The 15,256-nt window shown below is 52.0% G+C and overlaps 1 protein-coding gene across 2 annotated transcripts in view; it reads left to right on the forward strand.

Moving 5' to 3' along the window:
- Positions 1–12,574: 12,574 nt before the first annotated feature.
- The window catches only part of ETS1 (ETS proto-oncogene 1, transcription factor), a 60,631-nt gene continuing 57,949 nt past the window's right edge, over positions 12,575–15,256 (forward strand). The window contains exon 1 of one of the 2 annotated variants that reach the window (XM_072355001.1): positions 12,575–12,696. The gene's annotated coding sequence lies outside the window, so the exon portion shown is untranslated. The remainder of the gene's footprint in view (positions 12,697–15,256) is intronic. The other variant, XM_072355002.1, reaches the window with a different exon arrangement.

Here is a 15,256-nt window from a genome sequence, read left to right on the forward strand (position 1 = left end):
TGTTCATGGGGAGAAACTTTCAGGTGTCAATCCAAGAATGAGTCCAAGAGCATCTCCATCCAGCTGTGATGGGCACCCAGCAGTGAGGATAAGCCAGGAGCACAAGTGGACACAGGTTCTGCATCCAAGGCAGTCACATACATCATGTCACAGGGACACGTGTCCATAGAGTTCTCCCGATAACCTGGCAGTGTGTGAGCAGCCATCTCATTCCTGCTCCTGTGGCTTTGTGCCTAAGGGACAGGAGGACAGGAAGGTACCCCAAGGCACAGAGATGTTTTCAGCATGGCATCTCCTCGTGTCACAGCTGGTGGTGGCTGAATGCTCGCAGGGTTGTGAAATGCATGCACTTGCAAAACATGCTGGGTTGCTTCTGAGAAAGATAACCAACTTACAGCAAAGGGGCAGGTTTGCTGAGGCAAAACTCTCACAGCCGTGATGGGCTACGGAAGATGACGCTTATAGAGGAAAGATCAACATGAGATAGGCCAACTACAATAGGAGGAAAGAGCAGAGGCACTTGTGGGGCAAGATGCATCTGCTTTGTGCTTTTATTTTACCAGGGAGACAGCTGCTGAGCACTTCTTTACCCAGAGAGGCTTCTGAGATGTAAGCTGAGCTCTAAATAGTTTCCTTCTTTATTGGAAATAACCATTGGCACAAACTGACACGGGAAGTGATGGATTCTCCATCTCTTGAAGTCTTTAAATCAAGACCGGATGCCTTTTTGGAAGAGATGTATAGCCAAAGAGAAATTATTGGGCTCACTGTAGGAATAAGGGGATGGACTCATATGGCCTGTGTTAGACAGGAAGTCAGCCTGGATAATCTATGGTCCTTTCTGGCTTTAAGATCTATGATAGTTCAGATCTGCAGCCAAAGTGTGGGACTCTTCACGTGCCTTTCAAACAAAAGCACTCCAGGGTATGGGAAAGCCTCTGAACTGCTTGGAAGGCTCCCAGTACCCACAGCTTCACTTCCACTGGTACCTGAAGCTGTGCCATTTCCCAGTACACTCACTTCTCTCCAGACTTAAGGTGGGAGAAGAGCCTGGGGGCAGCTTGGGAAGTCACTGCAGGGTCTGGTCTCTGTGTGGTGCAGCTCAGCTCTGTGAGGTATCTGTGGTCAGAGGGACCATCCCCACACACCACACAGAGATGCCAGGTGCAGAACTGCTGTGGCACGGTCTGTGCAGGCTGCTGAAGCTGGGCACCCATCTCTGCTGCTGGGGGATCACCACATGGTGATGCTGGGCATCACCCCCAGCACTGCCATACATCCAGCTCAGCTCCTTGGCTTGCCACAGTCTGCTGCAGTAGAACAATAAGGAAACTGAGGCTTCACCAGTCAGAACAAGGAGAGCAGGCAGGCAGGGTCGGGTTCAGGAATGACTCAGGGTGAGTTGGGTGCAGCCGGCGATGTCACACTGTTGGGAGGTTTTGTCTCAGTCTCAGCCCAGCCGTGGTCACCCCACACCTTCCCCAACCCAGGTGCTGGAGCACTGCTGAGCTCCTTTCCATGCTCTGCACCAAAACACCTCTGGCCCTGTGAGCCAAGCAGCCTAAAGCAATGGGGCTCAAAGGTTTTGGCTCTGTCCCTTTTCAGTGCTCAGGAGATGAATGAGGCAGACAGGCAGCAAAGTTGGAGCTGGATAAACCCACTGAGTGAGAAATTAAGGTAAAAAGCATAATTTGAATCTGCTAACAGTCATGTTGTGCTTCAGATCTTGCAAAGGTGAACCAAAACGGATGAATGCCAAAAGAGAGTTTATGAGCTTGCAACCCTTGTGTAAGTTTTCCAGCTGATTTAATAGGAAAAAGGCTCTCTGCCCTGTGATTTTTGCCTCCCTGAAGGAGAGCAGGGGACGGAGGAGGGCTGCTTCTCCATCCTGTCTGCATCTGCTGGGCTTCGTGATCTCGTGGCCTTGTGATGCAGAGCACGGCGGCTTTGCATCGCCCTTCGCTGGAGCTCAGTGACCCGAGCGCACGGCTCGCTTCTGTCTGCAGTGCCGATCAGAGGCAGCAGGCGGCTCCCAGAGATGCCTCAGCTCGGGGCTGTCCGGCAGCTCCAGGCGCTCAGGGGAGAGGAGGGATCGGAGCAAAATAGAAAGGATAGATAGCAAAAAAAGGAGAAATGCTGCAAAGTGCCTGGAAACGTTTGCAAGGCTTTGGCGCTGAGCTGCACCGCAGTGCCCTGCTGCACTCAGCTGCTGGTTCAGGTAGTGCAGCCTTTCAAGGGAAGGCTCCAGATGACAGCTTAGAAGCAGCCTGCAAGCACTCAGACCTACACAAAAACAAGCTTCTTCCTTACCAAGTAAATACCTCTACAGCTCCTCCTATTTTCCCTTTAAATGATAACCTTGCGACGCTGTCACCCAGATGCTGCAGCCATGTGCTAATAGATGAGAACTTAACGGTGGCACTGAAATGGTGAAAATGTTTTGTTTCATTGCCCAAGCAGAAAGAAAGAAAGAAGAAAGGAAGGAAGAAAAAGAAGAATGTGTGATGACTGCATTACGGACACACCAGGGCACACGTTCACAGTGCCCTGATATGGTTTGGGGTGCCCGGCATGGACCTGGCCAAGGCAACATGTTTTGGGCAGGGTCCCCACACATGCACCCCAGTGCTCTGGCACTGACAATGTTCAAGCTGGCACTGCTGGTTTTGGAGCAGGCCTCCTGACCTCCCTCTATAGTTCATCTCCCAGCCGTCTGGAAAGTCAATTCCCTCCTTCCCTGCCCTACAGATGTGCAGCAAAGATAAAACAGTCTGTGGGCTGTGAGCTTCTCCAGATGCCACAGTGAGGGCGAGTGGAGGCAGAGATAACACAGAGGAGTGGGACCCACCCCAAATGAGCATCCAGATTGCCCCAAACCTCCTTTTTCCTTTAGTGCAGCGCCATGATTTTTTACCAAAGCAAGGATTTCCTTGTGTACAATGACCCTCCTTTGGCAGAGGACCCTGAGATGTTGTGTTGCCCCCTGGGGGTCTGGGGGCTGCCTTCAGGAGGTGTGCTTGTTCTTTCTGCTGCACGCTGAGGCAACACCAGGTCTGTGGGAAAATCCCTTTCTTGCTGCCCCCTGCATTCCCCATCTCTGCAGCTCCATGATGTCCCATGGGACGGCCATGGAGGGGCTCAAATGGAGCTGGGGGGTCCCAGTGTTTTTGCTGTAGCTCCTCCATATGAAACCCATGAGATAGGAGTGAAAGCAGGGCCTCGTTTTCAGCTCCTTGTTATTCAATTGCTTATAATTCTAGGCAATGTCCCAAGGCTTGCCGAAAGGGCTGTATTCATCATCCAACAAAATAATAGCCATCAGCATCAATAAACCCTAATGGGGAAACACAGAAGCCAGAGCCCAGGTAAGTGACAGGGGCAGAGCATCCTTTTAATGACTGCAGGACCCTGGATGCTCCCTCAGACATCTCACAGACAAAAGCACTGTGAGCGTTTTGGTATCATTTACACGTCCCTTGCTTAGAACTGTTCCATTTCCTTTTGAGAATTCTTTATCATTTTCAGATCATCTGGGGGCTGAAATGTCTGGAGCTGCTTAAAATAAACCCAGTCTGCACAGGTCCTCATTGCAGCCGGGATGGGTAAGTCATCTCCTGAGAGAGCTCAGCATAACTCCTCTGAACAACAATTAATGGCAGCTAATTACTCTTCCCTTTGTGTTTTATTTAGCAGTGGGGCTCAGCCCAGGAAGTCCTGCCTTCCACTGCTGGAGTGATCTGCTTCTGGGACTGCAAACAGCCCCTTTTTGTGCACATGCAGCACCTTGGGGCTCCTGCTGCCCCGTGTCTGAAGGTGAAACCTGTTGGCACAGTTCTCCCTCTGACAGCATCCATGTCCTTGCTTAGAACTGCACAATTACAGAACCTTTGGAATTGGAAGGGACCTTAAAGGCCACCTGGTCTCAGTCTCTGCAATGAGCAGGGACAGCCCTACTCCATCAGGTGCTCAGAGCCCCATTCCCTGACCCTGGGTGTTGGCAGGGATGGGGCACTGCCACCCCCATGGGCACCCTGAACTGGTGGAGATGAGAAGGAAACATCTCCTTGCTTCTCTTCCTGCAACCTTTCCTGACCAGGGCTGTGTCCAGAAAGCCACCAGCTCAGGGTTGTGCAATTAAACAGCCATGAGGAGCCAAACCAGTGTCTTTGCTGGCTCACACTGGAAGCCAGAGGGGAAGCACAAGAAAAGGTCCTGGTCCCTCCCTGTTGTCCTCACTGATAACCACAGTGCTGGGATTTCCTGAGCCAAAAGTGGTTTCTTTAGTGGCCCTCAATGGATTTGTCTTCCTTGAATTTTTTAGCTGCTTCTTGACCTCAGTGCTGCCTTTCATCTCTCCCCATCTCTGTGCTTGGTGATGTCTGCAATGGGACCCAACCCTGAAGAGCATCCCTACATCTGCACAGGGTGCAGTAATGTGTCAGTGTCCTGGGGCTGTTGGGGTTTAGAAACCCATGATGTTTAAGGTCCCTTCCAACTCAGACACCGTATGATTTGGGGAGGGTGGGTGTGCAGCAGGAGCTGAGCTCCAGCACTTAGAAAATGGGGCAAAGCTGCACACAGGAGCTGGGCAGGAGGGACACAAAACCATTCAGGTTGGTCCCAGCCTGATGGAGCTGCTGCAGACAGGGCACGGGAGGAGACAGGCAGGGCGCACCCCACGTGCAGGCAGGAAGAGGCAGCTAAAATAAGCAGGAGGGTGGAAAAGGGAGGAGAGAGTATTAAGGAGATAACAGAAAGGTTAGAGGGGAAAGTCAGAGGAAGTGAGCTGAAAACAGCTGAATGTCACGGAGAGGTGAAGCTGAGCCTCACGAGCAGCGCAGAGCATCGTGATGAGGAAACCAACACAAAGTGTTGTGCAGATACAGCAGTGCTGTGCACGTGCACTGCCATCATCCCCGTCCAGCCCCCCAAGGTCACTCAGGAGCAATGTGGGGTTGGCTGTGTGCAGGACCCTGTGCTGGGTGCACGACCCTGGGCTGTGTGCAGGCACAGAGCTGGCGTGGGGTGGCATTTTATTCATTTTCTTTATAACATCATTGGTATTTGGGAACAAAGCACACGCAAACGATTGGCTGCAGCCGTTCCTCGTGTGGGCTGGATTTTGTCTCAGTGCCTCATCCACGTGTGGGAACGGAGCCTGTGTAATTCTGCACTGCTGCAGCAACAAAAGCTGGATGTTCCTGTGAGCCAAACGCTTCGGGGCTCTGCGATTTCCACATCCAGAGTGAGCTTAGGGCTGAGCCCCAGGTGCCATTACCTCATGTTTGTTTGCTCAGGCTGGGAATAACACCCACAGCCCTCCGTGTCAGAGCTGCCAGACACCTTTTTGCTGGCTGTAATTCTCACAGCAGCCACCCCAGCCCTGAGGATGCTCTTTGGCCCTTCACGGTTTACTCCCATTTCCTGGCTGCCAATCTTCATTTAACTTGTGGAGCTCTGCATCACGACGCAGCCGAGGGCTGAGCTCCGCTCGTGGCCCCGCAGAGTGTCTGGGGCTCTATCAGCACTGCCAAAGGAGAGCAGAGGAGGGGGAGAGCAGCCCCAGCCCCGCAGGGCTGTGCTGCAGCTGATAAGAGCCCTAACGGGCTGTAATGGGAGCCCTGGCCGCCTGTTTCCTCACAAAGTCATGACTCAGGGATAATGTTCACATCCTCTGAATGGCGAGGGAGCTAAAAATACAGCCAGGAAAACGCGAATGAGCGAGCGAGCATGAATGAGAGCGTGAGTGAGAAATGCACAGGGGAAAAGAGAGAGGAAGCATGAATGAAAGAGCCTGGGAGAGAGGGAGTGCAAACAGACGGCCCTTCCAAGTTTCCAAGCTGCGAAGCTTGCAATCAGTTCACTGTGCTCAGCAGCCGTGCTGCAGGTTGTGCCTCTGAGAGTGGGGGGAGATGGGCAGCCCCAGTGCTCCCCAGACCCCATTCCTCCAGCACTTCACAGCTGTTTTGGGGGCTCAGAGTATTGCTGCCAACTCCTGCTGCCCTTCTTCTATGCATGCAGGAGCTCGTTTTTCCCAAAAGACAAAGGATCTCACTGGCTGCACTGTCCCTCGTGTCCCTTTGGACTGCATTTTGTGAGCCCCATGGCAATGGGTATGAGCAGGGGAAGGCTGCTCGCTGGCTCCAAGCTCTGCAGTCCCCTCTGTGAGAACAGATGGGCCTTGAAGCATGGTGTTAGGGTTAAGGCACACTTCTTGCCCAGAAGGTGTATTTGAGATATATACAAGAAGTGGCTCTGGGTGCACCGTAACCCCACGCAGTATCGTTTTGTCTCTATGCAAGGTTTGGGGGCAAAATCCTCCTGAATGCAAAACCTCTTCCATGCAGACTCCAGGAGCTCTATAACAGAGAAATTTTGCACCCAAAATACCATTTTCAGGTGCCCCCTCCCTTGCAGGGCCGCCACAAGCACATCCCCAGCACCTCCCATCCCCAGCACAAACCAGAGCCTTGTTTCAATTATTTCCTCCTGGGGATCCGGCTGTTGTGCCACAGCCCCTCTCCTGCCACTTCCCCACTCCTGGCTTTTGTTTTGAGCTTCTTTTGTCCCGGGTTTGCTCCATGGGGTTGGGTGGGGAGCATACAGCATCCTCACAATGGGAACTGAATGGTGCTGAGCAGCCCCAACCTGTGCAGCACTGCATGCCTATACCTCTGCTAGCTGCAGAGCATCAAAGTGCTGCTGCAGAGATACAATGGGAACGGGGGGGTCTCTCCTGCCAGTAATGAAGGTATACCTAAAAAGAGCCAGTCTTGCCCAACACGTGCTATAGAGCAGTTCTTGCGCTGCCTTTCATCAGAGCTGCCCAGGAATGGGTTCAACCCAATGCTTCTGCCTTCCTAGGGCACATTTCGTAGGGAAATGAATAAAAAGGAGACTCCTGAGTCACACAGATCATGCAGCATCACCAGCAGTGGGAAGTGGCTCCCGGCAGCTCTGTCTGGAGTGGGTCACAGCGGGACGAGCAGGGCTCAGTGCAACCCGCACTGCAGATGGGAAGCGAGATTAAGCCCTTCGTCACCACGCTGCACCCGCTGCCCTGACAAAGGCCGGGGTGAGCCTGGTGCTAATCCAAGGAGCCAATTTTAGAGCTCTCGCAGACAATTTCCAATTGTTTGGGGCCGGTTTGAAGTTTTCCCAGCCGCCCCGTCATCGCATCCTGCAGCGGGGCAGGAAGGGCTCCGTGCAGGCACTGCTGTGCCCGGCGGTCCCTGAGGTGTGACAGCACAGTCCCCAACCCCACCACCCCATAAAGGATGGGCACGGTGAGCTCGTGGAGCAGGCAGGGATTGGCCATGACGGTGGGAATCAATGTAGATGTGGCAGCTCCTGTTCCCCTGCCCCTATCTCCCTTCCCCCCTGTTTTCCTTTCAGCTCTCAGCAGCTCTGCCTCAAGATGGGAAACCAGGCAGAGGTACCTGGGTCTGCCCCCCACCCACTTCTCGTCTGCACTCAAGATGTTTCGCAGCTCCCCCCTTTCTATTTCCATCCTCATTGTCATCCTGCTTTGAGAGGAAGGTCTATTCTTCCCCAGCTCCTTTTCTCCCTACCAAAATGGGACATTGTTTCTTCTTTCTTTGATTTTAAAGCCAAAAACAGTTATAGGAAACTGTTCAGCAGATGTTTTACAGCATGAACCTAGAGAAAAAGAAAGAAATAAATAAAAGCCCTCTGATTTTGCTGGGGGATCTATATTTAGCCTGACGTTTCCTCCGATTCAGGGTTTGTGTTGGCATAGGCGAGGCGTAGGTTTAAACACTTTGATTGTAGCATTGATTTTATTCCTCCCATTCACTGCATCTGTGAAAATCTGGAGCTGGCTGAGGGAGAGAATGCAGTGCGTGTGGGGAGAGGTGGATTCAGATCACTCTGTGTTTCCCCATAGTCCCCACAGCCCACAGATGCTCAGAGTGGGATTGGAAAAGAGGATTTCCCATCTTATCTCGTTCGAGTGAGAGAAGCTGTGCCCTCATCTCCTGCATTCACTTGGGGTGGTGGGATGGGAGGGCAAAAGGGACAAAAATAATAATGATTATGAAATGGGGCCTTCAGCTGTGGGAGCAGGAATAAGGAGCACCTTCAGGGTGCAGTATTTCCAGTTTCATGCTGAAAACCCACAGGTTCACAGATTAGGAACAGCAGATCTTCAGTGCTGGCTCTCCTAGGGGCGATATGCAGAGACCCTACAGACTGCAGGAGTTGCAGAGTCGTCATTAGAAGAAACCAGGTGTTGAGATCACCTAAGGTGTATGTTAGGATAGATTCTCTTCTGTCACTTAGCCTGGAGGTCACATCCTTCACCCAGTGCAGAGCCAAGCTGGGGACCAAAAGGAAACCCCTCACCTTTTTTTTGGCCATTGGAAGCTTTGAATCAGGATAGTTCCTATTCCCAGGACTGTGGTCTTATCTTCTGAGCTGCAAACCCAGACCAGATGGAAGGTGCACCCGGGTGGGAGAGCAGGGAGGGATTATTTGATGCTGGGATGTGGGCTGGCCCCAAGTGTGACATCGGCACCACCACAGCGATCCGTGCTGTGGTCTACAGTCTGAAATCAAAGCAATGTTTCCAGACATTAATGGCTTGTTTGTTGTCTCAGATGGTGGAAAACCAGATAGAAGTTGTAGCCCGAATGACCTGTTTGATTTCCAACAAGGCACTGCTGGTGCCGTTTCTAAATAGCCTGCATGAGGAAGGCAGAGAAATTAAAAAGGCAAACTCACCCAAATTCATGGGCTGCACTCTGGGATGGGGGAAGGATAAAGGTCTGATTCATAGGAATATCTTTGGCTCCTTTATTTAGCATCCTCCATATTAGATATGCAGACAATCAGGAATGTCAGCTTCCCCAGACTGCTTCTTGCATAAATTAGGATGGTTTGCTGCTCAGTGCTAACCCTGCTGTGACCCCGGCAGCCCCTCAGTCTGCTCAAAGCCAGCAGCTCCTGCCTGCTTCCATGGAGCTCTGCATGTGCTGGGGCAGCCTCTGGAGGAGCCTTTTTGGATCTGTTAACCTGGGGGAAGCTGATGTACTATTGGTTCCCAGCAGGACAGGTGCTCATGCCGTCAGGGTCACGCTCTGCTACAGGTGATGATGAAGCACTGTGAGTGTGGTCTGGCTGCTGATGTTCTGCCTGCATCCAAATTGCACAGGGATGCTTCTCATTGCACCACGGAGCAATAGGATCCTGCATCTAGTTCTAGGCTCTGGAGCCCAGATGAGCTCCAGCAGCAGCTGGAGAAACGCCCCGGGAGATGCGGAGCCCGTGTCTGGGTGGAAACCTGCTCAGCCCCGCTGATAAATGAGACGCTGCTGCTTCCCCTCCCACCCACACACTTCCACTTTCACTTCACATGTGGGACCCAGCACTGCGATCCGGAGCGGGGCCATAAATAACCCCTCCATTACCGACCTGCACGGTGACTGTGCATTACAGCTGCCCGTATGGGCTGGGCAGTCCTCCTCCCATAGCATGGGGTGCCCTCCCAGCAGAGACTCCCAGCAGTGCCACCCTTGTCCCCTGCAGGGATGGAGGGCACAGCAGGAGCCCAATGCAGCACTTCTGGTGGGGCTCAGGAATGACATGTGAGAGGTGCAGCTGTGCTCGGAGCCCATCTCATCCCAGCGTCACAGACAAACTTTCCTTGACCTGGAACCAGATGGGAAATGAGCAGAGAAGTAAAGGACGTGCTTTTAATTCATTTCCATGAAACTGAGCCTCACGTTTCTGCTACCATTTGGTCCCTCTTCCTTCTGGAACAACAAGTATTGGTGAGATGTAGGTCCTTCTGTGTTGGCTCCGTTGGTGCATGCATGACACAGCATCTCTGATCCGCACCCGTGGAGCAGTGAGTGGGATCCTCACCCTAGTGCAGTAGGGCCAGAAGCACTGAGCCCTGCCTGTGCCTCTGCTTCATGTTTGAGGGCAGCCAGCAACGGAAAGCCTCAGCACCTGGCGGCCAGATGTGCACAGCTCCTAAGGGACCACTGCTGGGCCATCTGTGACACAGCTACGTGTCTTCATCTGGAGTTCTAGGAGGGTCGGGAGGGAATGCTGTAACCTGGGCAAAACCACTGGAACATTGATGATAAGCACAGGCAGAACCCTGGTCTGGCCACATCACCTTGTCCCAGCACAAGTCACCCCCCAAGCCAACATCTCCCACCATTGCTCCCTTCTGCTGTGATGCCAGCTGAGAGCAGGCAGCCCCAGCACTCAGGGTTGTTTTGTCAGTTCCTGCTGTTTTCCTGCTGTAGTACAGAGATGATGATGCTTCCAGACCTAACAAATGACACTGAACTTCATTGCATGCGGTGCCCGCCTTGGCTTATGGTCCTCAGGAGGACATCAGGTGATGCTAACCCCATTTTCCACCCATTTCTCTAACTGCAAAATGAAGATAAGCATTTCTCAGCATACTGGGAGAGCAGCTGTGCGTGCTGACATGAACATCCAGCACCTCCCAGGAGCCCAGAGGTCATTTGTGTGCCCTAAATTCAACCTGTGCACAGCCTTTGAACCATCCACGGGACATTTCAGATTTGGTAGAAGAGGTAATAACTGCTCTAATTAGACACTAATGAATCTTTTTCTTTCTTTCTTTCTTTTTACGAGTACAAAGAAAATCCAAACCATCTGGAATGGAAACTACTTCTTTATGCACTATGGCTTTATCAGCTGAATGAGCTGCCCTAAATTTAACCCAACTTCTTGCTGCTGGCTGAAGCAATGGATTGGGGTGGCTGAAGCAGCAGTAACCCCTAAACCAGGCGACTGTGTGCAAGCAGTACCTTTACCAAGAGAGGTGACCTGCACACAGCAGGCACTTGTAAGAGCTCAAACCAGAAGCCTCTCCATTTTGCAGACACACAGTCGACTGGATAGCCATAATGCAGAGGCTATTAATACATAGATTACCGTATTGGAAAGGCTCTTTGCTGCAGAGCACAGCATCCAGCCTGGGGAAAGAAAGACATCTTGCTCCCAGATGCCCGCAGGGTTATCCTGCAGCCTTGGGAAGAGTTGCCCAGATAAAAATTGATTGCTGGATGCATTCCACTCCTTTGGCGCTCAGACGTGACCGAGTCTTTGTACCAAAGCCCAGCAGGCTGGAAACCTTCCTGAGAAGATGGAGCCCTGTAAATCATTTCCTGAGTTAAAATAGCTACACGAGAGATCCGTGCCTTACGGCTGCGAGTTCAACAGGTAACGTGTACTCATGCCACCTGCAGCTCTGTCCTTCTGAGTGAAGGCAAGGGCTGACACAGAGCTCCATTCTTCTCTTAGGAGCTAGTGAAAGCCCTCAAAGGACTTGTTCATACCTTTTATGTGCATTAATATCGGTGTTTGGAGGGGGGGGATTCTGGGGGGCTACTTGTCACTATGTGTGTTTGAGAGACCAGGTTCTGCTGGGCTGGGAGGTGAGGGGCAGGAGGGTCCTTCATGCACCACAGCTCTGCACATTTGATTTCACTGTGGAGCATTTGGCAGCATTAGATGCCACAGAAGTCCGTGCAGGCAGGAATTACCTGTCTGATATCATACAGTTTCTGTCTATGCTTTTCAAATTAGCCACTCAGCTGGGAGTAACCCAAATGCCAGGTTATGAACTGGGAGAGTTCTTTCTTTCCCTGGGATGACCAATGCTTCACCCTGCCCTTCCAGCCATAGCACTTAGATACACACACACTGCATTTTTGCTTTATTATGGAGATGCTGCAAAGCTTCCTGCAAGCTGACAGCTCCTGCGTGGCAGGGACATGTGCTGGAGTGCAGAGCATTTCCAGCCTGGAGCCCTCTCCTGGAGGAAAAGGCAGCTTTGCAAGATGGGCACATCCTCCTGTGTCCAGGGCTGGGTAATGCAGGGCTGTGGGCTCCAGAGCTGTTAGGACAGAAAGGAATTTAATCTCACATTTTAAGACTTTATGTGCTCTGGCCTTTGTTTCTGTCCCCATCTCTTTCCATGCTCAGGGAAAGCGTTCCCCTGCTCTTCTAGAAGCCCTGCTCATTGCAGCCCTGCACATTGCAGCCACCAAGCACCCCTGCCCTCTGGGGCAAAGCAGCCCATGGTGCCGTAGTTGGGCCTCCAGCAGCAAGGGCTGAGTCAGAGTTGCCTGAGTGCTCTCCCCACTATGGTACCCTACAGAAAGGGAGACTACTGCAGCATTTGTGCTTGTAAAGGAAAGCAGGGGTGCACCGAGGGGTCTGCAAATGGGCAGAGGGAGACTGGCAGCTGGATCCTGCCCATGCCTGGGGGAGAGGTGGGCATCCAAAAGCACTGCGGTGCTTGCTGTGTGCAAAGAAATGGGAAACCCTGAGGTGCCCAAGGGATTTCTGTGGAAGAAATAGCAATTTTGGGCGGCAGGCACCTCAAAGCTGGGGCAGCCCAGAGAAGCTTTGGGAATGGGCTGGATAAACCTCACACCCTGTGGTGAGGGTCACAGTGTGACATCTGCCAGCGAGAGCGGAGCGCAGGGGGCTCGCCTCCCCACCGCCCGTGCAGGGCTGACCACTCCCCCTCCCTTTGAATAGGCGGCCCTGCTGCAAACACTATGGTATTTCCATCCTCCCCAGCTCCGGCGCAGAGGATAGCACCAGGTAGTTGGAGAGAGACCGGAGACAAGTGTGGGGAGCCGTGGAGGATATAAGCTTTTTCCTTGGTCTTCCAGATAAGTAGTAAGTGGTGGTGGGGAGAGAGTCGCTTTAAAGGCTGTTGTGGGCTGTAGGTACCTGTGTTCCTTTCTAGGATAGATGGAAGGTTTGTTTTGCTGGGGATTTACTCTTTCTCTCCATTCCCAGTTTCACCCAGTGGCTGATTCGTGTGTTTGCTGATAGTTCTGCAGTGCCTTACGAATGTCTGAGCTGATGCTTCCCTTTATAAGTCCTTTTTAATTTCATATATGGAATATATCAAGTTGATACGTGTGCTTAAGAGCCTCTTCTAGGTAGCAGGCTGTGCCCTGGCATTCTTACAGCGGGTTACATTTGCAGTTCCTTCTATTTCTTGAGAGGCAGCTTTGGTTGTGGGGTGGGGCTTTGCTTGTGCTCGCTATGGGGCAAGGGACCAGAGAGGTGCCCAGGCCCAGATGCTCCCCCGGCTCCTCCAGCACAGCTGGGTGCACAGATAGGGAGAGGGCAGGTTGACCTGCCCCCCCAGACAGGACTGCTTGCTGTCTTTGGAGGGATGCTATGTGGGATTTGTTGCCTCACCTCCACATGTTTTCCATGGCAATGGCATCCTCAAAGGGCAGAAAATGCCACAAGTGGGCATTTTGCATATGTTTGCCTATGGAAGGAATTGGAGTCAGGAGCCCTGAGTGCGGCAGCCACAGTGATGTGCAGCTCTGCTGCTGCTGCTGCATGGGATGGGCAAAATCCTGCACCCCTCTTGCAGTCAAACAGGGGCAGCGGGCACCGTGTGGCCCCGAGCAGTGCAGCCAAGGCCTTCCCCCTTCCCATTATCCTCTAAATCCCCATTTTGCATGCGGTCATTCTCCTGCTATTACAGTTACCATCAACTTCCCATCCTGTGCTGTCAACTGACACCTTTGGGGGCTGTGGGCTGGGTCTGGGGTGGTTTCCTGGTTACAGCCTGTTCGTGCTGCCTCTAATCCAGCTGGGGTTTTGATCTCACCCCTGCCTGTCCTGTAAACAATTTTCTGGTAAGCCAGATATTTCAGGCTACCTAGATGTTTGCATCAGGGAATGGCCCCACTCACCCAGAGGGTGTGATTTCCATGGAGGTCTGCTGTGTATTTTGTGCACCCAGCACTGGGATTGTTCATGGCCCTTGCCCTGAGCTGCGGGATGCCATGTGCATCTCCAAACCAGAAAGCAGCCCTGTGCTATCATCACCTTTTTATGCTTAGCACGTGAAGGCACAGAGAATCTCTGGTTTCTCTTAACTTTCTACAGCTGCTGAGTACTTAATGCTTAGTGGGATTTTCGAAACACCAGCAGATTTGGGCAGGCTGGTCCCAAGCATCCTTCCACAGGTTACATGGGGAATCTGGAGCAAGATACCAAATACAGCTGGGCCTACAATCCCTACCCTTTCCTCCTATGCTTTGCCCTAGCTGAGGATCTGGCCCATGACGCTGCGCTGTTGGTCTATTATTTCACAGAGGGAAATACGTGAGTGGAATAACAGATGACCTAATTAACCCCCCCCCACCCATTCACATCTTCCTGCAGTTGCAAATAGCAGCTCTGATCTAAGAGGGAGCAGCGTGACTGTTGGCAGCAGCCTCTCTGCTTCAGCATCCCACCTAAACCCTCCCCAGCATGACCTGTGGGTTTGGTGGTGCCATGTTCATTCCATTGCAGCCACTGCATGGCGACACAGCAGTGCCTTAGGGCTCAGGTACTCAGCCTCTCACTCTCTCTTTGCCTGTGTGAGCTTAGGCAGTGCATTTAATCTCTTTGAGTATTCACTGAGGATGCACTCAGTGCATTTCTCTCTCTCCCATGTCTGCTCTATTTACCGCCCTGCTTGGCTTCCCTTCAGTTACCTTTGAGAAGGCTGCAAAGGTTCAAAATCATAATGAATGTAGGAGCCTCTGATGTGAAGCAGAGACAGGAGGTGGCCGATCTGTTAGGAAGCATATTTTGTGCATAGTTGGCAGCAAGAGAAATGCAATCCTTCCTACCACTTGTTTTCCCCCCATTAGGGATGCTCCTTTTATTTTAAGCTGGTGCCAGGGTCTGATGGATTGAATGGGTTTTTAGCATGCCAACAGATCAACAAACACTTTTTCCCCTGAGAATTGAATTGGCAGGCAGCCTGGAAAGTACCAGGGTTCCAAGGGTTAAAACCCTGTGGAACAAAGTCATTTCCATGAGCTATTTTCTCCACCCCCTCAAAGATGATAAATTATTGCTTGATGAAAAATAAAACGGTATCACTAAGCAACTCTGGGGCAGGAGCTGCCCTCACTGCAGCCCATGGAGGACGAATGTGTCCTCTGCATTTTTCAAGTCTTTGTTCCCACACTTGTAGTTAGGAACGCTTTGATAGGGTTGCTAATGCCGCTCCTGGCTCCCCATCCAACCTCATGGAAAGTGAATCTTGCTGGTTTCTAGGGCTGGTCCAGATGCTGTCCCACTCATACTGTGGCTGTGCAGGGTGCTAACATGGGAAAGATGGGAGCTTCTGTCTTCTCTACTGCAGGGAAATCACTGTGGTCTCATTCAGCTTCCATTTCCCCGGACTTAAAACAACAAAGCACTTAAATGC

This window comes from Excalfactoria chinensis, chromosome 21, assembly GCF_039878825.1.
Source record: "Excalfactoria chinensis isolate bCotChi1 chromosome 21, bCotChi1.hap2, whole genome shotgun sequence".
Taxonomy (NCBI): Eukaryota; Metazoa; Chordata; class Aves; order Galliformes; family Phasianidae; genus Excalfactoria; species Excalfactoria chinensis.